Below are 24,725 nucleotides of genomic sequence, written 5' to 3'. Positions count from 1 at the left end.
ACCTAGTAAAGAGTGAGCTGCAACCCATTAGAATCAAAGTTTAATCTGTATAGAATGTTTCTATTCAGAACACATTGCTATCTGACCGATTCATTCTATCTGACTCATTCCTGATTCAGGAATGGTAACTTTTTTATAGGTTCAAAAGTAAAAGTTTGCTGCGAAAAGAAATGTTTGCTGTTTTCAAAAAAGTCTGACTCCACTAAAAGTGGTAAAAATGACATAAACAATGACATTAAAAATGACAATGAGCTAAAATAACATCGTAAATAGATGTTTAATAGCTTATATAAAATATATTGCTTATGTATATATTACCATGATTGTCCGAAAATTGGTGATTGTCATGAATACCTATTTTTTCTCCTTGGATTTATCAGTGTTCCCAGTCAACTTGTTCAATTTGATGCAAGGTTTGATGATAACATATTAGGTTCGGTTATATTATGTTTAGTTAGGAAATAATAAGGGAAGTTAGGTTAAGTTAGGTTTGCTTATGCAAGGCTTTTAACCGATTTCTGCTATCTATAACCAAATTTAGCCTAGCCTAACCTAAACTAACATAATCTATCCTAGCCTTAGCTTTTCCTTCATAAGAATAAAAAAGCCTACTTTCAAAGCTAATTGAATACAAAGGAAGTTGGGACATTCACCGGTGAATGTCAACATTAAACAGATTTCGGCATTTTTCTGTGAATTATACATATTCTTTTCATTAATTTCGCCATATGCTTCTGTAAAATTTAACTTAGAGTGGTACTTTTGGTGCCATGTCTCAAGTAGTAAAGTTGGGGTTAGTGGGCTAGAAAAACTTCTTAAAGAGAGGTTTAATGGCTCTGTTGAAAGATATTACTCAGACCTATGTGTTTTTTTTGTTTTTTTTTTATTATTATGAATTATACCATCCATAAGTAAAATATAGCAAAAAAATGGTACTTGTGTGGGCACTTCTTAAGTCAAAAAACATGGAAGCATAAAACGGTACCTACTAAACGGTTAGCTCTTTAGCTTAGTAAAAAATAGCTTAAGAGCCCATATTGTATGCTCCCCTCTGAGACCTCTAAGAAAGTTTCACAAATAATCTGCTCACCACTAGGCTATTGCAAAGTTAGCAGGGCTAGCAGGCTACTAGATTATCGTAGAAAAATGTTTAATGGATGTTTTAAACGCTATTGCTGACGTCCATGCGGTTTTAAACGTAAACATAAAAAAACTGGTTTTTTTCTACCTGAAAGTAAGGAGCGACATTAAAACTTAAAACGAACAGAAATTACTCCGTATATGAAATGGGTTGTCCCCTCCAAAATCCCTCGCTCTTTATGCTAAAGCTTTTAATTGTTTTAAAAAGCAGAATTGTGGTAAAGAGTCAAACTTTAGCGTAAAGAGCGAAGGATTGAAGAGGGGACAAGCCATTTCATATACGGAGTAATTTCTGTTCGTTTTAAGTTTTAATGTCGCTCCTTACTTTCAGTTAGAAAAACTAGTTTTTCTTATGTCATTTCTGAACGTTTTTGAATTAATGCATGTTTGATTTTGGCTCTCCACACATAAATTATTAAATGAACTTTACATTTTAATTCCTTTTTTGGCTAAATGGCTTTCTCTTAGTTCCGATCAGACGATTTTGAGAAATAGGGGATGGGGAAGGAGGCCTAGTTGCCATGCAATTTTTCGGTTACACAAAAAGGCAACTATAAATTTTAATTTTTAACGAATTTTTTTTAATTTTTTTTTTTATTCATGTCTTTTAGTTTTACTGCTGATGATGAACACTGTATATGTGTTCGAAATATCCAGTTAAATAATTTTATATTTCACTGTCAATAAAAAGGTATCATCCCTATTTTGAACTGTTTTACTTTGGTGAGATGGGGGGGGGGGGCTCATTCGGTAATTCGGAAAAATTAAAAAAGTAGGCTTTTTTTTAACTTACGAAAAAGCAATAAATTCCGAATGAAATTTGATATTCAGGACCTCATGTCTCAGAGCTGATCGGATCTGGTGACACTGGGGGAGTCGGAGGAGGAAACTGGAAATCTTTGAAAAGACTTAGAGTGGAGAGATCAAGATGATACTTGGTTTAAAGAATGAGCACATGTCCTAGATACGTGATTGAAATTGCCAGACAGCATTGGCTCTCTTTGGGGGAGTTGGGGGGGATTAATTCAGAAAAATTAGACAAAATTAGGTAATTATAACTTACGAACAGCTGGTCAGATCTTAATGAAAATTGATATTTAGAAGGATCTTATGGTTCGGAGATCTTTTTTTTAATCCTGATCAGATGCAGTGATACCGGGGGATCTGGAGAGGGGAAACCAGAAATCTTTGAAAACGTGAAAATTGAGGTATCTTTATCGTACGAATGAGTTATCAGATCTTAATGAAACTTGATATATAGAAAAATATTATATCTCAGAACTCTCTTTTCAATTCCAATTGTATCTGGGAACATAGGGGGTTGGAAGGGGAGACAAAATCTTGGAAACCGAAAATCTCGGAAAACGCTTAGGTTGAAGAGATCAGGATGAAACTTGATGGGAAGAATAACCACAAGCTCTAGATACGTGAGTGACAAAAATGGACCGGATCCACTCTCTTTGGGGGAATAGTGGGATATCCAGTGCTTTGGTGAGTTCGGTGCTTCTGGACGTGCTAGGACGATAAAAATTGGTAAGCTTGCAACTGTGTGCAGCAACTGGTTGTGCAGCAACTGGTTGTTGCTGCACAAATTGACTTGAGAAAATAATTTTCCCCGATTCAACCATCTTGGGGGCTGAAGTGAGAGGAAAAATTAGAAAAACTGATGAATATTTAACTGACGATTCGGGGATCGGATCTTAACGAATTTTGATATGTAGAAGGACCTCGTGTCTCAGAGCTCTTATTTGAAATCCTAACCGGCATTAAGCCTCAGATTTTCCTTTTAAATTAATCTATTGATTCTTAGAATTTTGCTAGAACTCATGGCTCTTCCGACGTCGTCAAAAGTGCCAAATAAACGTTTTCCTATTGTTTTTTTTTCCATTGTAGCAAATTATCGACTGGGTTGAAAGCTGTCCATGAGCCCTCAAGCAACTGAACCACCATACTCAGTTTTTCAGTATTCTACAAGTATGGGGAACATCATGGGGTAGAACACAAGTTAGAATCTTTACATGTTCAACTTTGTTGGAATTAAATCAAAAATACTTTTTCAAGCTCAAAGTAAGGAGCAGCACTAAATTTAAAAGATTTATTAGTCACAGATGTATCCATTCACCGAACCGGTCTTATGATAGTAATTGTAATTGCTCTTAATTTTTTCAAAAGGACATCAGTTAGTACTTGGAATTATTATAATGCCATTAAAAATTTTCTCATTTGGTCAAAAAAGGAAAATTCTTTGGATCGAAAAATTTCTTCATGATTTGATTTCGTATCATACATAAAATAAGAGATTAGAGACCCACTCAAATTTGTAAGATTAATTGGATTATTCAAAGGGGGGGGGGGTAAATAGAAAACATATATCTTTTTGGAGTTCCAAGTTATTATAATGATTTTGTAACATGTAATACGGAATTAAATTGAACGACTGAAAAATATATTGGCAAATTTCGAGATTTCAAAAAAAAAACGGAAAGAGAGGGGCACGAGGTTATCAGATACCTCAAAGCATCTAATCAACATTTTGAGCTACTTATTCTGTGATTTCTCTGAGCTGCTTTACTTTATATGGGGGGGGACAATTTTAATCCGGGATTTTCGGTGGGGATGGATATCCTGTGGGGTGGGGGGATATTTTTCATGAAGAGAAAACACTGGTCCCAATTTTTCAGCCTAGACAGTTTTTCTAAACATCTTTTTAAAGTTTTGGTTCCTATATGCTACGATTTGCTCTTTGTTACGTTGCAGCTATTACTACAGCCATGATCAATTTATAAAAAAAATTATACTCGAGAATTTGAATAGAAAGTGGAAAGCCTATCTCTCTAATCTAGTCCTGGCTGTGTCCCTGGGAAATATATATCAACTTCTCTCCTCTTGTTTCCCACTCAGAACTAATTCTGTATGTTGGCGAAGGTTCAATGAGACTTGGGATGTTTTGGCAGCCAAGTCCACCCTTTGAGGTATATAACAGAGAACCTCATTTTAGAGGTTTAAAGAGTTCTAGTCCTTTTTCATCTGTCAAAATTTCCTTCAGTCCAACCAGCAACACGGGGAGATATCGGTACATGTGTAATATTTAGAACATACTCCATAAGTGAAGTTGAAGATCACTGAACTCCTTTCGGGAAACAAACTACGATGTAGGTACATTTAAATTAAATATTTGGCACTTGTTCTTTATTCAATTGATTAAATTCAATTCAGAACACACTCAAGAGTTTCGCTGAGAAAATTTTGTTTCATTTCCACAAAGACAAAACTCAATTTAGTTTGCTACGGATAGAGATAGAAGATAGTGTTTGAACATAGATTTTGAAATTAAGATTTGGCAAAGATTGAAAAAGAGACAGTTATATTTTTCCAGGATAAGGGGTTGTTACCCACAACAAAACAGTGCGTCAATGGACACAACATGACTTTATAAGACTAACCTAACCTGACATCGTAGTTTGTTTCACGAAAGAACCTAACTTCACTTATTGAGTGTTTTCTAAATAATAGACAAGTACCGGGATATTTTCCAAGGGGATAATTTCCAAGGAGAAAACGCTTTAACCCGTTCTTTTACTCTTGTGACAAATCTAATATCATTCAGTGAATACACACCCCTCTTTTGTTTTGATGGAGCCATTATCTTCTGCAGGCTATGTTATCAAGGCAGTATGGAAGAGACAACGCCTTTTTAAAATATGATACGGTTCAAACTTTTATGAAAACTTAAATCCATCCTTTCTGTGAAAAATTAAGTGAGCATTCCTGCTTCTAACTTGGCTAGTGAAATAAACATAAGCCTTGCTGATCGCTAAACAGGAGAATAAAAATCCTATAAAAGTAATATTTCTTTTAGGAATTACATTAAAAAAAAAACTAAAATGGCAATCTACTCAATAAAATATATTGCAAAGTGTTTCTAACTATGATCACATGTTGGTGTTACCAAGATTACAGGTATCAAGGCAAAATGTACTTATAAATTGCTTGAATATGTAAAGAAAATTGGATAGAAAATTATATGTCAGTGTGAATTCCGGTTATCAATATAATTTTTCCATATTATGTTTTATTTTTCATCGTATTCAATGTGATGTTCTACAATAAGAAAAAAACAACAAAATAAAATAAAAACAAAAATATTCATTTCAAAGTGAAATTATGAATATGACACAACCCCTTCTTCTTTCTCCCAATTCTAATCCTTGAAACAGAAAATTTTATCACTGGTTTTAGCCAACACAACTATTGATTTGTAAGGTATGAAATTTTATTAACTTGGAATTTGATCGACTTGAAAAAAGAAAAACGTCATCTTCTTAGAAATTTCGATGTGAAACACTTCAAGCGTTCTAAAGATATACTATGAACATTTCCTTTAGAAAAATACACTTTCTTTTCAAGGAGACTTTTAAGTTTTGAGTTCTTTTAATTTGAATCTTATTTCTTGTTACATTCTGTGTTGTCTGTTTTTGTCTTTTTATTTCATCATATTTCGGTATATTTCATTTGGATTAACCTAATTTAACTTCTCAAGGATGTACCATTATGTAGACAACTACCGTGTTTTGTTTCAAGAGGAAAAATCTTCCTGTACTATTTTGGTCGTTAACAATGTCAAATCAGATTTGGTACTATACAAGTCACAGTCTCCCTGAAACCTTTTCTTCATTATGCCTTTTTCAGCTAAACTTGGCCGAATAAAAAGGTTTCTTATTCATCTAAAATTATACTTTTTTGAAAAAAAACTTCAAATGCTCCTGATTTACCTTTTTGAGCCCTAGGAAGTACCAATGGAGACTGGGCTTGCCTGAAAAAGTACGAACGACTTTGTTTGAAAAAACAGAATGAAGTCACGGCTTAAACTGATTATCTTAACAATCTTTTGGAATCTGATATCTTACCCAATAACAACACCAATTAGAAAGCTTTGTTCCTGAACATTCAACTCAATCAGCTCCAATTCAACTGACAGAAAACAAATTGTGGAAAAGATAACAGCGAAAAACAAATGCTCTCTTCATCGTTTAAACTTTGCTGTGATTTTGATTATAATCTTGCTGATAAGATTTGGTGACGATAATAATAAAAGAAAATGAGAAAATTAATAGGGTTCGGTTTCTGGCATGACACACTAACTTGTAAGACACTTGTTTTTTATTTGATATGAGACAATTTTGCTTGAAAAGTATTAGCTCAACTAGTAGTGTAATTTTTGGTGATTTTGTTGGCTAGCTGATATAATCAGTCTTAAAAGTTATCAAACGGTTCCAGGTAAAGAACTGCAAGTAAGGGTCGATGCAACTAAATAATAACAGAAACAGTAAAAAACAAAGTTTCAAACAGTTCGTGGTAACGAACTGTAGTAAGGAGCGACCCGGCTCAATAGTAACCAAAACTCTAAAAAATTGAATTTTGATATCAATAGCTACATCAAAAGAATTGCATTTTAATGCTGATTTTAAATATATAAGTTTCATCAAGTTTAGTCTTACCCATCAAAAGTTAAGAGCCTGAGAAAATTTGCCTTATTTAGGAAAATAGGGGAAAACACCCCCTAAAAGTAGTAGGATCTTAACGAAAATGACACCATCAGATTCAGCGTATCAGAGAACCCTACTGAAGAAGTTTCAAGCTCCTATCTACAAAAATGTGGAATTTTGTATTTTTTGCCAGAAGACAAATCACGGGTGCGTGTTTATTTGTTTGTTTGTTTTTTTTTCTTTTCTTTTCTTTTCCCCAGGGGTCATCGTATCGACCAAGTGGTCCTAGAATGTCGCAAGAGGGCTCATTATAACGGAAATGAAAAGTTTTAGTGCCCTTTTTAAGTGACCAAAAAATTGGAGGGCATCTAGACCCCCTCCCACGCACATTTTTTTCCCAAAGTCAACGGATCAAAATTTTTAGATAGCCATTTTGTTCAGCATAGTCGAAAACCATAATAAGTATGTTTTTAGGGATGACTTACTCCCCCACAATCCCTGGGGGAGGGGCTGCAAGTTACAAACTTTGACCAGTGTTTACATATAGTAATGGTTATTGGGAAGCGTACAGACGTTTTCAGGGGGATTTTATTTTGTTCAGGGATGGGGCTGAGGAAAGGGGGCTATGTTGGAGGATCTTTCCTTGGAGGAACCTGTCATGGGGGAAGAAAAATTCAATGACAAGGGTGCAGGATTCTCTAGCATTACTATAAGAAAACAATGAAAAATAAACATGAAAACATTTTTTTCAAATGAAAGGAAGAAGTAGCAATGAAACTTAAAACGAACAGAGATTATTACGCATATGAGGGGTTCTAAAAATACCTTAGCATAAAGAGCGAGGTATTTAGGAGGAGATAAATACCTTGCTCTTTATGCTAAAGTATTTTTAGTAATTTCAACTATTTATTCTACGCCATTTCTGATTCAGGGGTCAGTCTTAATGAATTGGGACAAAACTTAGGATTGTAAAGAGCGAGGTATTAACGAGGGTAAAAAACCTCTCGTATACATAATAAAAATATAAGGTTATGAAAGTTTGTTACGTAAGTTAATTCTTAAGTTACGTATATTTCTTACTAATAAAAACATTCGTTAAAAATTAAAAGTTCTAGTTGCCTTTTTAAGTAACCGAAAAATTGGAGGGCAACTAGACCTCCTTCTCCACCCCTTGTTTGGCCATTTAGCCAAAAAAAAGAATTAATATACAAATTTCATTTTAATAATTTATGTGCGGAGAGCCAAAACCAAACATGCATTAATTCAAAAACGTTCAGAAATTAAATAAAAAAACTAATTTTTTTTAGCTGAAAGTAAGGAGCGACATTAAAACTTAAAACGAACAAAAATTAATCCGTATATGAAATGAGTTGTCCCCTCCGCAATCCTTCGCTCTTTACGCTAAAGTTTGACTCTTTGCCACAATTCTACTTTTTAAAACAATTAAAAGCTTTAGCGTAAAGAGCGAGGGATTGCGGTGGGGACAACTCATTTCATATACGGATTAATTTCTGTTCGTTTTAAGTTTTAATGTCGCTCCTTACTTTCAGCTAAAAAAATTAGTTTTTTTTATTTAATTCATGACAAAAGACACATAAAAGAATCAAATTTTTATGCTGATTCGAAATATATAAAGTTCATGCCATCGAAAACTGCTAGCCTGAGAAAATTTCCCCAAGAGGGGACTCCTCCCCTTAAAGCTTCGGGAAATCTTAAGAAAAATATTATCATCAGATTCAGCATATTCGAATATCCTAATATTAGAAACTGTGGAAAATCATCGGAATAAGATTTGCAGTTATGCTGAAACCTATGTTGAAGATTGCTGCATTACAGCAACTGAACCCCGCTGGTGAATATTTTGCAACGACATACGATTTTTTCTCTTCGGGTAAAATTTCTTCTCTGCTTTTGAGACCCCTTGGCCCAAATACTTAAGAACCTAAATTTTAAACAAAATGAATAAAATTCATTGGCTGTTTGTCAGATACCATTTCCAGGGGCACTTCCCCCAACCTATCTTTTTAAATTAAAATACCCCCGTCCAGGGGTTTTATAAGTGTACATGTCAAACCTATCAGAGAAGAAATTTGTTCAGCCTATTCTTGAACCAGCTTACACCCTCCCGCTTTTCGATAAAAAGATGTGACATCGCCTCGATCCAAGAAACGTTCATTGAAATTTTCAATCTCATCAGAAAATAAAAACTTCGGTTCAATTTTTAGCTCAATTTGCGGAGTGCTGACGTCGCAGTTTGAAAAAAAAACAGATTTAACATGCGGGGGCCCTTGTAAAAAACATTTGTTTACGATTTTAATTATTGGGCATACCAGAATTTGCTTCTCTACATATATATATATATATATATATATATATATATATATATACATATATATATATATATATATATATATATATATATATATATATATATATATATATATATATATATATATATATATATATATATATATATATATATATATATGAGCCTGAGAAAATTTACCATATTTTCGATAAAAGGAGAAAACACCCCGTAAAAGTCACTAATGGTGTAAATTCACAAAAAAACATTAAGCTTACCAGAAAATACTATTGTAATAGTTTCAAGCTCCTATCTCTAAAAATGTGAAATTTGTATCTTTTGCCTGAAGGAAGATCACGGATACGTGTTTATTTGTATTTTTTTCCAAAAAGTGATTGTATTGACCCAGTTCTCCTAGAATGTCACGAGAGAGCTCATTCTAACAAAAATTTAAAGTTCTATTGCCCTTTTTAAGTAACCAAAATTGCTCGACAGCTAGGCAACCTTTCAGGCTCATTTTTGCCAGAGTCAGTGGATAAATTTTTTTTTAGATAGCCTTATTGTTCAGGATAGTTGAAAAATCTAATAACCTTTTCTTTGAAGACGACTTAATTTCCCACAGTCACCGGGGGTAGGGCTGTAAGTTAGGAGCTTTGCCCATTATTTACATATAGTATTGGTTATTGAAAAGTATACAGAAGTTTTCAGGGGTGATTTTTTCGGATGGTTATGAGGGGGCTGTTAAGATCGGGTGACGTGGGAGGATCTTTTCATGAAGGAATTTATCTTGGAGGGAGAGAGTTTCCATGAAAGGAGTGCTGGTCTTCCCACATTATTAAAAAAAACAAATGAAATTAAATAAAAAACGAGGTTTTTTCTGCTGAAAGTAGGGAGCAACATTAACACTTAAAACGGTAGAAATTATTACGTATTTTAGGAGGTTGGTTCCGTCCTCAATACCTCGCTCTTTAAGCTGAAGTATCTTCAGCTATTTCAAAATAGCTATTAATTAAACGGTATTTCTGTTTCAGGGGTCATTCTTAAAGAATTGGAACAAAATTGTAACTTTAGTGTAAGACCGAGGTATTTACGAGGTGGTACCTCATATACATAAAAAAAACATGTGAATATAGAAGTTTGTTATGCAAGTTAATCGTAAGTTATGTATTTTTTTTACTAAGAAAAAGCTCGTAAATAAAATTTGAAGTTCTAGTGCTCTTTTAAGTAAGCAAAAAGAATAGGGCAACTAGGTCCCCTCCCCTTCCCCTGTCTCGCAAAATTGTCCGTTCAAAACTTTGAGAAAGCCATTTAGCCAAAAAAGTAAAATTAATATGCAAATTTTATTTTATTATTCGTGTACGGTGAACCAATGAAACCTGCTTTAATTAATAAAATTTCAAAAACAAAATAAAAAACAAGTTTTTAACTGAAAGTAGGGAGCGACATTAAAACTTAAACGAACAGAAATTATTCGTCTATGAAAGTGGTTTTTCCCTCCTCAACCCCCCTCCCCTTTACGCTAAAGTTTTACTGTTTCTCACAGCTCTACTTTTTAAAACAATAAAAAACATATAATTTTCAATATTTTTCTTGTCGCCAAATCTTATCAGCAAATAATTTCAGAATGACAACACTTTAAAGTTTGAACGATAAAGAAAGCATTTGATTTTCCCTGTTATCTTTCCACAGTTTGTTGCTGTCAGTTGCATTTGAGCTGATTGAGTTGAATGTTCAGGTGACAGAGATTTCTAATTTTTTTTTGTTATTGGGTAAGATACTAGAATCCAAAGGGTTGTTAAGATAATTTGATTAGGCCGTGTCTTCATTATAGTTTTTTTTTTTCAAATAGAGTCGTTCGGGCTTTTTTACTTTTTCAGGCAGGCCAAATCTAAATTTCTATTTTTTCGAGTTCGAAAAGGCAAATCAGGTGCATTTGAAGTTATTTTTTTTTAAAAGTTTGTTTTTATGATAAAAAAAACTATTTTATTCGTCCGAGTTCGCCTGAAAAAGCCATAATGAAGAAAGAGCTCCGGGGAAGACTATGACATGGTTTGTGCCAAACCAGATTTGGCCGTGTTACTCACAGAAAAAGTAGAGTAAACTTTTTCCTCTTGGAACAAAACATGGTAGTTGTGTTCAGAATGGCACATAATCGAGATGTAAAATTAGGTGAATCCAAATAAAATATACCAAAACATGATGAAATAAAAAGGCGAAAACAGAAGGAAACAGAACGTATTAAGAAACAAACTTCAAATTAAAAGAATTCAAAACTTAAAAGTTTTCTTGAAAAGAAAATGTGTTTTTCTCAAGAAAAAGATCATAGGATATCTTTAGAACACTTGATGCATTTCATATCGAAAATTTTAAGAAGATGACGTTTTATTCTCAATTCAAATCTTAAATTAATAACATTCATAGCTTACATTTAAATTTTTGTGCGGGCTAAAAACAGTGAATAAATATTCTGTTTCAAAGATTAGAATTAGGAAAGACAAGAAGTGGGTGGTTCGTATTCGTGTTTTTACTTAAAAATGAAATTTTTATTTTTATTTTATGTTATTTTTTTTTTTAATTTTGAAACATTAAATTAATTATGATGAAAAAATAAAACATAATATGAAAAAATTATATTCATAACCGAAATACACACTGACATATATTTTTCTATCTAATTTTCTTTACATAGTCAAGCAACTGATAAGTACGTGTTTCCTTGGTACTTATAATCTTGGTAACATAAATATTTAATCATGGTTAGGAAGATTTTATAATATCAAACAGTTCGTGGTAACAAACTGAAAGTAAGGAGCCACCCAGCTCAACAGTAACTGAAACTCTAAAAAAATTCAATTTGATACCAATAATTAAATTAAAAGAATTGCATTTGTATGCTTTTTTAAATATACAACATTTTTCAAGTTTAGTTTTACTCATCGAAAGTTACGAGCATGAGAAAATTCTCTTTGTTTTAGAAACTAGGGGGAAACATCCCCTGAAAGTAACAGAATCTTAATGAAAATCACACTATAAAATTCAGTGTATCAAAAATCCTACTGTATAAGCTTCAAGCTCTTACCTGAAAAATTTGGAATTTTTTATTTTTGCTGCTTTTATTTTTTTTACTTTGTAATAAAAACATAATAATACAAAAGTTATTTACGTAAGCAAATTTATAAGTTATGTATATCTTTTACTTATAAAAAAATTCGTAAAAAATTAAAAGTTCTAGTTGCCTTTTTAATCAACCGAAAATCGGAGGGCAACTAGGGAGGGCCTTACTTTCAGCTAAAAAAAACTTGTTTTTTTTAATTTAATTTCGGGACGTTTTTGAATTAGTGCATGTTTTGATCTTGGCTCTCCGCACATAAATAATTAAAACAAAATTTGCAAATTAATTAATTGCAATTAATCGGAAGATTTTGAGAAAAAGAAGTGAAGGAGGAGGCCTAGATGCCCTCCAAGTTTTTGACTACTTAAAAAAGCAGCTAAAACTTTTAATTTTTTACAAACGTTTTCACTGGTAAAAAATATACGTAACTTACGAATTAACTTACGTAAAGAACTTCTATATTTATATGTTTTACAAACCACATAGATACCAACCCTCATAGATACCTCGCTCTTTACGCTAAAGCTTTTTACATTAAAAAAAAGGCTTACACTAAAGCTTTTTTACACAATCTTTACGCTAAAGATTGTGTCCCAATTCCTTAAGAATGAACTCTGAATCACAAAGGCCGTAGAATAAATAGTTGAAATTACTAAGAATACTTTAGCGGAAAGAGTGAGGTATAACGAGGAGGTAAACCCCTCATTTGCGTAATAATTTATGTTCGTTTTAAGTTTTAATGCTGCTCCTTACTTTCAGTACAAAAAACTTTCCATATTTATTTTTTCATTGTTTTTTCAAATAAAGCCAGAAAATCCTGCGCTCCCTTCATTGAAATTCTCTTTTACCATGAGAAATCTCTCCATGGAAATATCCTCCCACGTAACCCCACCCCCTCAACTTTCCCCCCTAAGCCAGAAAAATCCCCATGAAAACATCTATACACTTCTCAGTAACCATTACTATATGTAAACACAGGTCAAATTTTACAACTTGCAGCCCCTCCCAAGAGGACTGCGGGGGAGTAAGTCGTCCCTAAAGACATTTTATTAGGTTTTCAACTGTGGTGAATAAAATGGCTATCTCAGAATTTTGATCTGGTGACTTTGGGGGAAAATTGAGCATTGGCCTATGTGCCCTCCAATTTTTTTGGTCACTTAAAAAGGGCACTAGAACTTTTAATATCCCTTAGAATAAGCCCTCTCACAAGATTCTAGGACCAATCTGTCGATACGATCACCCGTGGGAAAAAACAACAAGAAAACAAATAAACACGCATCCGTGATCTGTCCTCTGGCAAAAAAAATGGGAAATTCTATATTTTTGTAGATAATAGCTTGAAACTTCTGCAACAATGTTTTCTGATACGCTGAATCTGATGGTGTGATTTTCGTTAACCCTTTGATGCCTGAATTATGAAAAAAAGAATGGGAAAAATATTTCGGCCGTTTCCAGGCTTCGTTATGACCTATTCCACGACAGAAATGGCAAGAAAAAAAAATGTAATGATAAAGATGATGAAATAAAAAAATGGTTCCCACAGGAACCATCCGGCAATCATGGCACAAAAACACTCTGATCGGCTACATAGTGTGGTAAGTCAGAAAACAATTCCTGTTGGGTGTGAAACACAAGGACACTTCACATTTTATGCATTTCACTTTGGAATGAGCTTGTACACATACTCTGCATCTCTGTTTGCTCTCTATCCAAGCCGGGAAGTGCCCCTGTTTATCGAGTCTTGTCGAATCTGGGGGGCGACAAGTATAATTTCTTTTTTTCTGAGAGTTGGCATCTGCGTCACTGAGAGGTCTACCTCTCTTTGGTGTTGCCAAAGATGCACCAGATAGAAGTACACGTGCCACATTTGTCTTGAACTGTAGCAGGTTCATTGGTTTCTGCCCAGCAGCAAGACACCTGCGGTATAAGAGCCAGCCATTCACAACGGAGAAGTCAAACAAGAAGAAGAAGATCCTCATGTACCATTTTCCCGTGACTTGAAGTCAATCCTGTAAAGCTCCAGCAACATGTCGGCAAGATCTACACCACCCATAAAGCGGTTGTACTCCTTCATACAATATGGTCGCTTGACATCGGCATACTCTTTTCGTTTACCATCCCACCGCCTACATGTATCTTCTGGGTCTAGGGCGGCATAGGTCGAAATCAAGTGGACTGGCTTATTGTCATACCACTTCACCACAATGGCATTCGACTGCGTTTCCACTCGCCAGTCGTAAGAGCCTCTTCCTCGGGCTTTCAATTTGCTGTTGGATTCCAAAGCACAGCCTTTCAACCTGTTTGCCCTCACTTTGGCCAGTGTAAGTATGCCCTGATCACTTAGTGTTTGTGCCAAGTCTAACGAGGAGAACCAATTGTCAAAGAATAGCTTGTAATTTTTGTGCTTGGGTATTCCTCTTGCAAGCCGCAGGACAAAATCAGCTCAAACTCCCAGGTCACTGACATCAACCGACCCCTTACCCGTATACATTTCAAAGTCGTAAACGAAACCACTCTCCCCAGCCCTTGAGATGAACTTATAACCCCACTTATGCGGTTTCTTGGGATTGTACTGCTTCAACAAAATCCTCTGTTTTGTCGGCACAATTTGCTCGTCTACTGCCTGGTGTTCTTCTGGGGGTATCTTCATAAAGTTATCTCTGATCATCTCTATCAGAGGACGAACTTTGTGGATCTTGTCGTGCCCAGGGTCTCCTCGTGGTTTCTGGGTAAGATTGTCGTTGAAATGAAGATACTTTTTGATCTGCTCGAATCTGTCACGCGACATGGCATCAGCTATTACAGGGTAGCGCGTTTCGTTTGACCAGTAACTGCGGTATGACGGCATTTTCACTATTCCTGTGAATGCAAGAATCCCTAAGAAGCATTCCACCTCGGCAGATGAAACTCCAAATTCTTTGGCATCTTTTTGAAGAGCGTAAATTTTCGTTGGGTCACGTATATGGTTGACCACGCCTTGGTCAAAAAACAGCCTGACAAATTCTAGGGGTGTCTTGCCACTCATTTCTTGGTCGACGACAAGATGATCCTTCCACGCAGCATCTGGCTGGACGAAATCCACTTTTCTCCAAGCAAGGTCCCGCCGTTTGTTTGGTTTCGAAGCAGCAGTGCCTGAGCTCGTGGCATTTTGTCTGGCGATCTCGACATCCTCATGGTCATCCTCACTGTTGTGGTCGTCAGCTTCAATTCGACCGCTTTCTATTTCTTCTTCAATCTCTTCTTCCTGCGGGTTATTATCAGGATCAGGAAGGAGAAAACTAGGATCAGATGGGTCCTCATCTTCCTCAGACAGATCTTCGAGGTCGGAGTTGTCTTCCGGGCAAAGAATAAAATTCAGAGCCTGTGCTAATGACACGGGGCGTGTTCGAAGTCTTCGCTGGACAGCCGAATACTCATCTTCCACAGTTTTGATGTACTCGGAGAAGGCTGGTCCATTTCTGCACTGTAAAAAATATATTTGGTAACAGTCTAGTAGGGGAGACCAGGGTTGACCCGGACACGGGGTTGATCTGGACAGTCAAGTATGGACACCTAGCGGTTAAGTAAAAATTATCAAAAAATCACGAAAGGTGCACCATCTACTGCCCTATTATCAAGCCAGTTTGGATCTAGATAGACGCAGCCATTTGTTTGTATTTTGCAAAAAGTGTTTTTTAAGGTAAGAATTTTTTTCAAGGGTCTCTGTTTGGAGTTTAATAGAGTGGACCAGGCTGCTGGATTTGCAATGACATTTTTTCAGGAGAAAAGTAGCTCACATAGAAAGATTCTAGAGCAGTTTATTGAGCGCCATCTATTTGATTTTTTTTCAAATCATTTTGACGTCGCACGAGGACACATGGGGTTGGGCGGGACACGGCGATTGGGGGTTGGTTCGGACATTTTTTTATCTGTCCGAACCAACCCCGTCTCTAAAAGGTTGGTATTTAGGGTAGAAAATACACGAATGAATGCCTCAAAATAAGTATTTCTACTAAGCAAGTACAGCAGTTCACATTAGGAATATATTTTAGTGGTATACTAAGCGGTCTTTGAGTAAAATCTCAGCTCGTACCAACTCCGGTGAATGGTGTGTCATTTTAAAGCTTTTTTGTCATTTTATATAGCTGAAGTACGTTTTTTACTTTTTATACTTTTATGCATATTTGAAAAAAAAAGTCGAAATCTAATGGTTTAGCATGGTGTCCGAACCACTACTGGGGCCGTCCGATCCAACCCCGTGGGTAGGGGTTGTTTCGGACATTTCAAAAAAATGAAAAAATAAAAATCTTTTTTTCCTTTTTGTAGAAAAATCTGAAAAAAATCTCGAAGGTAGTCCTAACGGATACGCATTTTATGGTGAAGTCAGAACTGGAGAAAAGTCAATGGCTTAGAAGATATGCCGTTTCAAAAAATCACGTCCGGGTCAACCCCGGTCTCCCCTACATTGTTATTGACGACGGCAACTCCACCAGTTCTTGTCTAGATGGCTCTTTCGAGCGATAAAATTCGGAGCTATGCATGCCGGATGGTTCCTTGAAGAGACAGAACATGGTCGAGCTCTCAAAATTTGATTCCAATGGTGTAAAGCAACTGTTTTCATGATATCTAGGCGTCTCACACTGTATACGGCTTACCGTCTCATCTGGTCTCGCTACCGCCGGATGGTTCCCAGAGGAACCACGACGTTGGGGGTCGTTTCTATCCTCTGGTTTTCCAGCTATAGGAGTGTATGATAGCTCATCTGAACAAACAAAACGTCTTCTTTCTAAAACTTTTGGAATGAAAACTCTAGCACAAAAAACAATAAAGTTATTCACAAAAAAGTATTCTCACCTTTCAGGAAAAACAAGCAAGGCTAGAGGGCACAGGTTCAAACTTCATTACCTCACACAAGGGTGACAGATTACGGACTAAGAAAAATACAAACCTGTCTAGGTAGATCAGATTGAGACAATGGCAAATGGATTGACGTTAATAGGTCAAACGGTCAGGATTAAAATAAATTAAAAAGTTCATGGTTCCTGAGGGAACCTTCAGGCATCAAAGGGTTAAGATTGTATGACTTTTAGGGGGTGTTTTCTCCTATTTTCTAAAGTGAGGCAGATTTTCTCAGGCTCGTAACTTTTAATGGGTATAGCTGATCTTGATCAAACTTGTATATTTAAAATTAGCATTAAAATGCGATTCTTTTGATGTTACTATTGGTATCAAAATTCCATTTTTTACAGTTTTGGTTACTTTTGAGTCGGGTCGCTCCTTACTACAGTTCGTTACAACGAACTGTTTGATTTCTGAAAGATATTGCCTTCAAAAGAACAGAGGGGGGATGTTTTCACAGAATTAGATAAAATTTGTTACAGGAGTAAAAAGACCGGGTTTATGCGTCCCCCTCCCAAAAAGATTATCGCCTGTGGAAGATGTTCATCCGTGTTGCTGGTTTGTCTCAAAGAAATGCCGACTTAAAAAAAAACGACTAGAACTCTTTAAACTTCAAAAGTTGGGTTGTCTTTTTATTATGAAATTACGAAGAGAGGGTGAATTTTGCTGCCACAACACGGCTAGTCTCATTGAGCCTTCACGTTCACACTAAATTAGTTTTTAGGGAGAGACGAGAGGAGATAAATTGATATATATTTAATATATATATATCAAATATATATATTTATATTTTAACTTTTTAAACCCTTTTTTATTACTTTAAGGGCAATAAATTTGGACTCTTCTGAATTACGCATAGATTGTGCTATTAGGGCAATATCTTGTAAATCTTGGGGATTACCATCCCCTGAGATGTTTTTTACTATCAAGGTTTTTTGTAAAACCTAATTTTGTAAAAGACTTCCTTTGAATAATATTGTCGTCAACGTTTGACTCGCCTATATTTCCCAGTTCCTGAGCCATGCTTGTACTGAAATATTCTCGTAATTCTTTAACATGTGTTTAGCCTTTGGATATATATATATATATATAATATATATATATATATATATATATATATATATATATATATATGTATATATATATATATATATATATATATATATATATATATATATATATATATATATATATATATATATATGTATATATATGTACATATTTATTTATTTATATATATATATATATATATATATATATATATATATATATATATATATATATTTATATATTTTTTACTTTCTCTTTCAGCAGCAAGTCTGTTTTCGCCTTGCTCTAGTAGTTCCTCGACATATATATATATATATATATATATATATATATATATATATATATTACGCGCCATTGTAGTTGTGTCGGCACGCCTTCTTTTTTACTTTCTCTTTCAGCAGCAAGTCTGTTTTCGCCTTGCTCTAGTAGTTCCTCGACACACCTTGGTTCATGTAAATTCCACATTCCTAATCTGGCATTTTCTCTTGAAGCCACAAGCCTGTTTTCACGTTGCTCTTGTGATTCCTCGACACGCCTTCTTTTTTTACTTTTTCTTTCAGCAGCAAGTCTGGTTTCGCGTTGCTCTGGTAGTTCCTCGACACGCCTTCGTTGACGTAAATTGCACATTCCTAATCTGGCCCTTTCTCTTTGAACCGCAAGCCTGGTTTTGCTTTTTGGTAACATTCCATCTATTTCAATGTTTTTCAATTTGTCAGTGTTCATTCTAACATTGACAGTTAAAAAATTTTTTACGTGCCAAGCATGCTAAAACTCAACAATTTTTAATAAACCTCAAAATTATAAGTATCTGTTTTAAGGTTTTCTAATTACTTTAATCTATTGTCAAAATATATTGAAATATTTATACAATTCTCAGTTTCTACATTTTTAGTTTCAGTTCACTTTTTCTTCTTTATTTTTCACACGTCATATGCAAACCCTCAACACAAAAATACATACAACTTATTTTTATATATAGATAAGATATAACCTGGCGTAACAGACATAGTGTAACAGACATAACAGACACACAACTTATTTTTATATATATAGATAGTTTCTTTTTTAGTTTTTTCTTTTCAGTTTTTTTTCAGTTTTAGGTTTTTCTTTTTATTAGTTTCTTCTTTTTATTAATTTATTTTCTTTTTAGTTTTTCTTCTTATTTTGATTTTTTTTCTTTTTTAGTTTTTTTCTTTTTTAGTTTTTTCTCTTTTTTAGTTTTCTTCTTATTAGTTTTTCTGTTTTTTAGTTTTTTCCATTTTTTAATTTTTTTTCTTAGTTTTTTTCTTTTTAGGTTTCTTATTTTTTTACTGTTTTTTCTTTTTCAGTTTTTTCCTTTTGTTTATTTATTTATTTATTTTTTTAGTTTTTCTCTTTTTTCATTTTTAATTTTTCTTTCATTTTCTTCTTGTTTTCATACGTCATATGCAAACCCTCAAATATACATAAAAACAAACATGCTTTATTTTTTTTTTCTAGTTTTGCAGCTTTTATAGTTTTTTACCTTTTTTAATGTTTTTTCTTTTTTAGTTTTTTTCTTTTTAGGCTTTTCTTTTTTTCAGTTTTTTCTTTTTTTTAATAATTTTTTTTTGTTTATTCTTTTTTTAGTTTTAGTTTTTTCTTTCTTTTTTAGTTTTTCTTTTTAGTAGTTTTTTTAGTTTTTTAGCTTTTTTTCTTTTTAGTTTTTTAACTTTTATTTTTTTCTTTTTTTTGTTTTTTTTTTCTTTTTTTTAGTTTTCTTTTTTTAATTTTTTCTTTTTTTGTATTTTTATTATTTTAGTTTTTTGCTTCTTTTAATTTTTCTTTTTTTAGTTTTATCTTTTTTTTCTTCTTTAGTTTTTTTTTTCCTTTTTTTTTATTTTTCAGACGTAATATGAAAACCCTCAAACATACAAAAAAAAACATGTTATAATTTTAATTCTTTTAGTTTTTTCTTTTTTTAGTTTCTTAGGCTTTTTAATTTTTGTAGCTTTTTTTTCTTAGATTTATTATTAGATATTATTTTTAATAATATTATGTAACACTAATATTAGAAAAATACTATTTTTAAGTAATATATAAAATTATTCTGCTAACTGCATAAATATTTTTGTTATCTGAACAATAATTCAAACTAGAAAAACACATTGAAAAATTCAAAGTTTTTGTTTGTTTTAAGTATTATCTGATTTAGTCTACTGACATAGCAAAATATTACTACTTATAAACATACAAAATGGCGCTTGTATTCAATATTAATATTGGTGGGTTGGGAAAATTTATAAATTGGGTCAATGGAAAGGCTAGGCCATATATGAAAAGGACTAAATACGGAAAACGTATAAGGTTTTTCTTAAGAAAAACTCTCATTTATGTTTGGATTGTGAGAAACATCTTAGCGGATGGTGAAGTGCAAAAAATCAAAGAGATAGTTCAAATAGCAAAATCTATGTGGGCTTCAGAAAAATCTAAATTTATTGCCTTTAAAATAATAAAAAAGGGTTTGAAAAGTATGAAACGACAAAAATTTAAAAAAAATCTTCAACTCGTCAAGGCTTTAACACATGTTAAGGAATTACGAGAATATTTCAGTACAAGCATGGCTCAGGAACTGGGAAATATAGGCGAGTCAAACGTTGACGACAATATTATTCAAAGGAAGTCTTTTACAAAATTAGGTTTTACAAAAAACCTTGATAGTAAAAAACATCTCAGGGGATGGTATTAGGGGATATAATCCCCAAGATTTACAAGATATTGCCCTAATAGCACAATCTATGCGTAATTCAGAAGAGTCCAAATTTATTGCCCTTGAAGTAATAAAAAAGGGTTTAAAAAGTTCACAACATCAAAAATTTAAAAAAAACTCTTATACTTGTAAATAGTTTGACTTACTTTGAAGAATTAAGAAAATTTTTCAGTACAAGCCTCAATAGACAGCTTGGAAATCTTGTAATTTTATAGTAGTATATAGTATAGGATTAACGACGCCTCTTGACTACTAAGGTCCCTGCGTCGGCCCTGCAGTGCATTGCTGCAGCATGATTCGATCTCTGGGTCCCGTATTACCAAGCTAAGGTCAAACCCACTGCGCCACTACAGGACATCATGGAATTTTAAATATTGACGACTTTATAATTCAAAAGAGACCTCTGTTACAAAAAACAGATAAACAAAATGAAGACGATATTTAAAAAATAAAAAAAAATCTTTTTAGATCTTAAAGAAAGACTAAATATTCCCGATAGCGAAGATAATATCAAGATAACATTAAGCAGGCAGTTAAACACACGTAAAACACAAACAGAAAGACAGATCAGGTCTGTCTAGTTTCTTACATTGTTTTAAGAATTTTTGGTGATTAATAATTCTAGCTTTCTACCTAAATAGGAGAGATCTTTGACTTGTTTAATAATTTGGAATGGGGCACAAGACAAATTAAGATCCTTTTTTCGATATTTTTAACCAGCAGGACCCAGATATTAAGTTCACCATTGAACTTGAAAATAACCGCAATTTACCTTTCTTAGATGTCCTCATTACAAAGCGAGTGATTTTATCACTCGTTACAAAACGAGTTATTTATTTAGTGATTTTACTTTCTGGCAAGAAATTTGAATTAACTTGATGATGACAGGCACAGGTCCTATCGAAATTATCGTTAGAAGAAAAATCAATCACCTGACATCCAAATCTTAGGTAAGCTTATTACCATCTATCATTATTATAATCTGGGACTGAAAAAAACATCAACTCTGACTGAACAAAACTTAAACTATGACTGAAAAAAAACATAAACTTTGACTGAAAAAACCTGAACTGTGACGAAAGATGACATAAACTTTGACTGAAGAAAACATAAACTCTGACTGAAGAAAATATAAACTGTGACTAAAGAAAACATAAACTGGGACTAAAGAAATCATAGACTTTGATTGAAGGAAACATAACTGTGACTAAAAAAATACAAACATAAACTTTAGTGGGAGAAAATATAAACTGAGAGTGAAAAAAACATAAACTGTGACTGAAAAAAAACATAAACTGTGACTAAAGAAAACTTAAACTGTGACTGAAGAAAATTTAAGTTGTGACTGAAGAAAATATATACTATGACTGAATAAACATAAACTTTGACTGAAGAAAACAAAAAGTGACTGAAGAAAATCATAAAATGTGACTGAAGAAAATATAAACTGTGACTAAAGAAAACATAAGCTTTGGCTGAAAAAAAAAAACTTTCACTAAAGATAACATAAACATTGACTGAAGAAAACATAAACTGTGACTTTCGAACTGAAGGTGACATAAACTGTGACTTAAGAATATATAAGCAAAGACTGAAGAAAACCTAGACTTTGACTGATGAATACGTAATCTGTGACTAACAAAAGCTTAAACTGTGACTGATGAAAACATAAACTGTGACTGGAGAAAATAAGAACTGTTTAACTACGTAAAACTCTATATATCTTCTATATATATATATATATATATATATATATATATATATATATATATATATATATATATATATATATATATGAAAATAAGTTGTTTGTGTGTTATGTCTGTTGCACTATGTCGGTTACGTCAGATTTATACATATACTAGCTGTTCCTAGTTGTTGGGGGCGCTTCGCATCCCCCAAGCCCCCCCCCCCCGCGCGCATAAGTTGTTACGCGCCATACTAGTTACGCGCAATTGTAGTTGTGTCCCTGTGTCCCACCTGTGAATATAGATAGATATATCTATATATCTATCTATCTATCTATATAAAAATAAGTTGTCCGTGGATATGTCTGTCTGTCGGGTGACGTCATGTTTATGTGTTGACTGACTTCATGTTTTCGACTGACGAAATTACAGACCGGGACATCAGGACACAAATGACGACCGGGACACCGGCACATAGGGAATACAAATGACGACCGGGACACTCAAAGAGAAAGCGACCGGGACACAAGGAATGTTTGATTAGCAATCACCATTAACAAAGTACCAGGACACAAATGACGACCGGGACACAGGGAGTATATATGATGACCAGGACTTCCCTCGCAAATCTCTCAAACATTGATCCAGAGCCTCGAGCCATTTTTTGAGTGCCATTGTGCACTCGTCCAAAATAATAAGTTTGCAATGCTGCAATACTTTACCCATCCCAGATGATTTCGAAATATTGCACGTGGGAGTTTCTGTAGAATGCAAATTCAGAGGCAATTTCAAAAAGGAATGAGCAGTTCTTCCACCAAGCAACACGTTGCGGCTATTCCGGACGACGCAATTGCCAATAAGCCGACGGCTATCACTTTAATAATAAATTGATAGATCCATCCACTAATAAAAAAATGGATAAGAAATGCAGCGCAATGAATTATTATTACTATAGACTAATGATTCGTCACAATGAAGATAATTATATTTTAAAATACCGTCAATTGTTTCATCAATACATCGTTATTATGTATGCAAAGATTGAATCAGAACGTTTGCTATTTATCCGTCTGAATCAGACCAAACTGCGCTCAGAACAAACCATTCATTTGCGAGATGCCGTTGTAAATGACAGTAATATCACTAACGTTGGAAGATTTACGATTTTATCTTCGTCATATGCTGGCAGTCCGCGTCATATGCATTAATCTGCTCAAGATGCTATTGCGTATGTTCTTCTCTATGGTCGTCCAGATTTATTTAACACATTTACATGTAATCAATCTTGGTATGAGATACAGCAGCTTTTACTTCAAGGAGAATCGGCGGTTCATAGACATGACATTACGGCCCGAGTCTTCCAGCAAAAGTTTAAATCACTTATAAACTACATAGTAAAACTTAAAGTGTTTGGGTAAGTTCGATGCTGGATGTACTCGTGGAATGGCAAAAAGAGGATTGCCACACACATATATACTAATCTGGCTGCATGATAAAATTACTTCAAATGAAATTGATGATGTGGTTTCCACTGAAATACCTGATGAAAATGTCGATAAGGGCTTATATGGTATTGTGGTAAAAAATTTGATAAATGGACCTTCCGGTGCACTGAACAAAAAATCACCATGCATGGCCAAAGGAAGGTGCACAAAGCAATATCCTCAACTTTTAGTACCTAACACAATTACTGCCAATGATGGTCACCAACAATATAGAAGAAGATCTACTGAAGATGGCGGTAAAACAGCAATAATAAATAAGCTTTGAATATTGTAACTCCGTAAAGGCAATCAAATACATATGTAAATACGTCAACAAAGGCAGTGACATAGCAGTTTTTGGCTCGCAGTCCGAAATCAGAGATATCGTTGAAATCGTACAATATCAGGCTGGAAGATACATAAGCAGTAATGAAGCTGCTTGGCGAATTCTTTCATTTCCAATACATTAACGAAGTCCAGCTGTTGTTCGCTTAGTGGTACAGTTACAGAATGGTCAACGTGTTTTTTTTCAGAATCCAACGTGCAACAAAGAGCCCTGAAACCACCAGATACAACGTTAACTCCTCTCTTTTCGTTATCCAAAATGGTTCTTTTGCAAAAAAACTGCTGTATACTGAAGTGCCTTCGTATTACAAGTGGAATACTAAGAATAAATCATTTGAACGTCGAAAACAGGGTAAGTCAGTCGAAGGCTAACCTACCATCTTTTAATATATAAAAATAAGTTGTCTATGTGTCTGTGTGTCGAGTGACGTCACTGTCCGCATATAACGTCTGAATTATTTCATCACATACCAATTCAAAAACGAATGTATTCAAGCCGAAGTAGCTCA

The 24,725-nt window shown here is 33.9% G+C and overlaps 1 protein-coding gene and 1 long non-coding RNA gene across 10 annotated transcripts in view; one reads left to right on the top strand and one right to left on the bottom strand.

Moving 5' to 3' along the window:
* Window positions 1–6,147, bottom strand: part of LOC136030147 (uncharacterized) — a 57,646-nt gene extending 51,499 nt beyond the window's left edge. For 3 of the 5 annotated variants that reach the window (XM_065708851.1, XM_065708850.1, XM_065708848.1), the window contains exon 1: window positions 6,048–6,147. The gene's annotated coding sequence lies outside the window, so the exon portion shown is untranslated. Of the gene's footprint in view, window positions 1–5,912 lie in introns of all 5 variants that reach the window. The other 2 variants (XM_065708852.1, XM_065708849.1) reach the window with 2 other exon arrangements.
* A 4,344-nt stretch (window positions 6,148–10,491) lies between these two features.
* LOC136030146 (uncharacterized) overlaps window positions 10,492–24,725 on the top strand; it is a 102,437-nt gene continuing 88,203 nt past the window's right edge. For 3 of the 5 annotated variants that reach the window (XR_010618195.1, XR_010618194.1, XR_010618197.1), the window contains exon 1: window positions 18,346–18,648. This is a non-coding gene — a long non-coding RNA (uncharacterized LOC136030146). Of the gene's footprint in view, window positions 10,667–18,345; window positions 18,649–24,725 lie in introns of those variants that run through there. The other 2 variants (XR_010618196.1, XR_010618198.1) reach the window with 2 other exon arrangements.

This window comes from Artemia franciscana, chromosome 8 (genome assembly GCF_032884065.1).
Source record: "Artemia franciscana chromosome 8, ASM3288406v1, whole genome shotgun sequence".
NCBI lineage: Eukaryota > Metazoa > Arthropoda > Branchiopoda > Anostraca > Artemiidae > Artemia > Artemia franciscana.
Note: the sequence above shows the minus strand (reverse complement) of the source record. Positions and strands in the feature narration are given on the sequence as shown.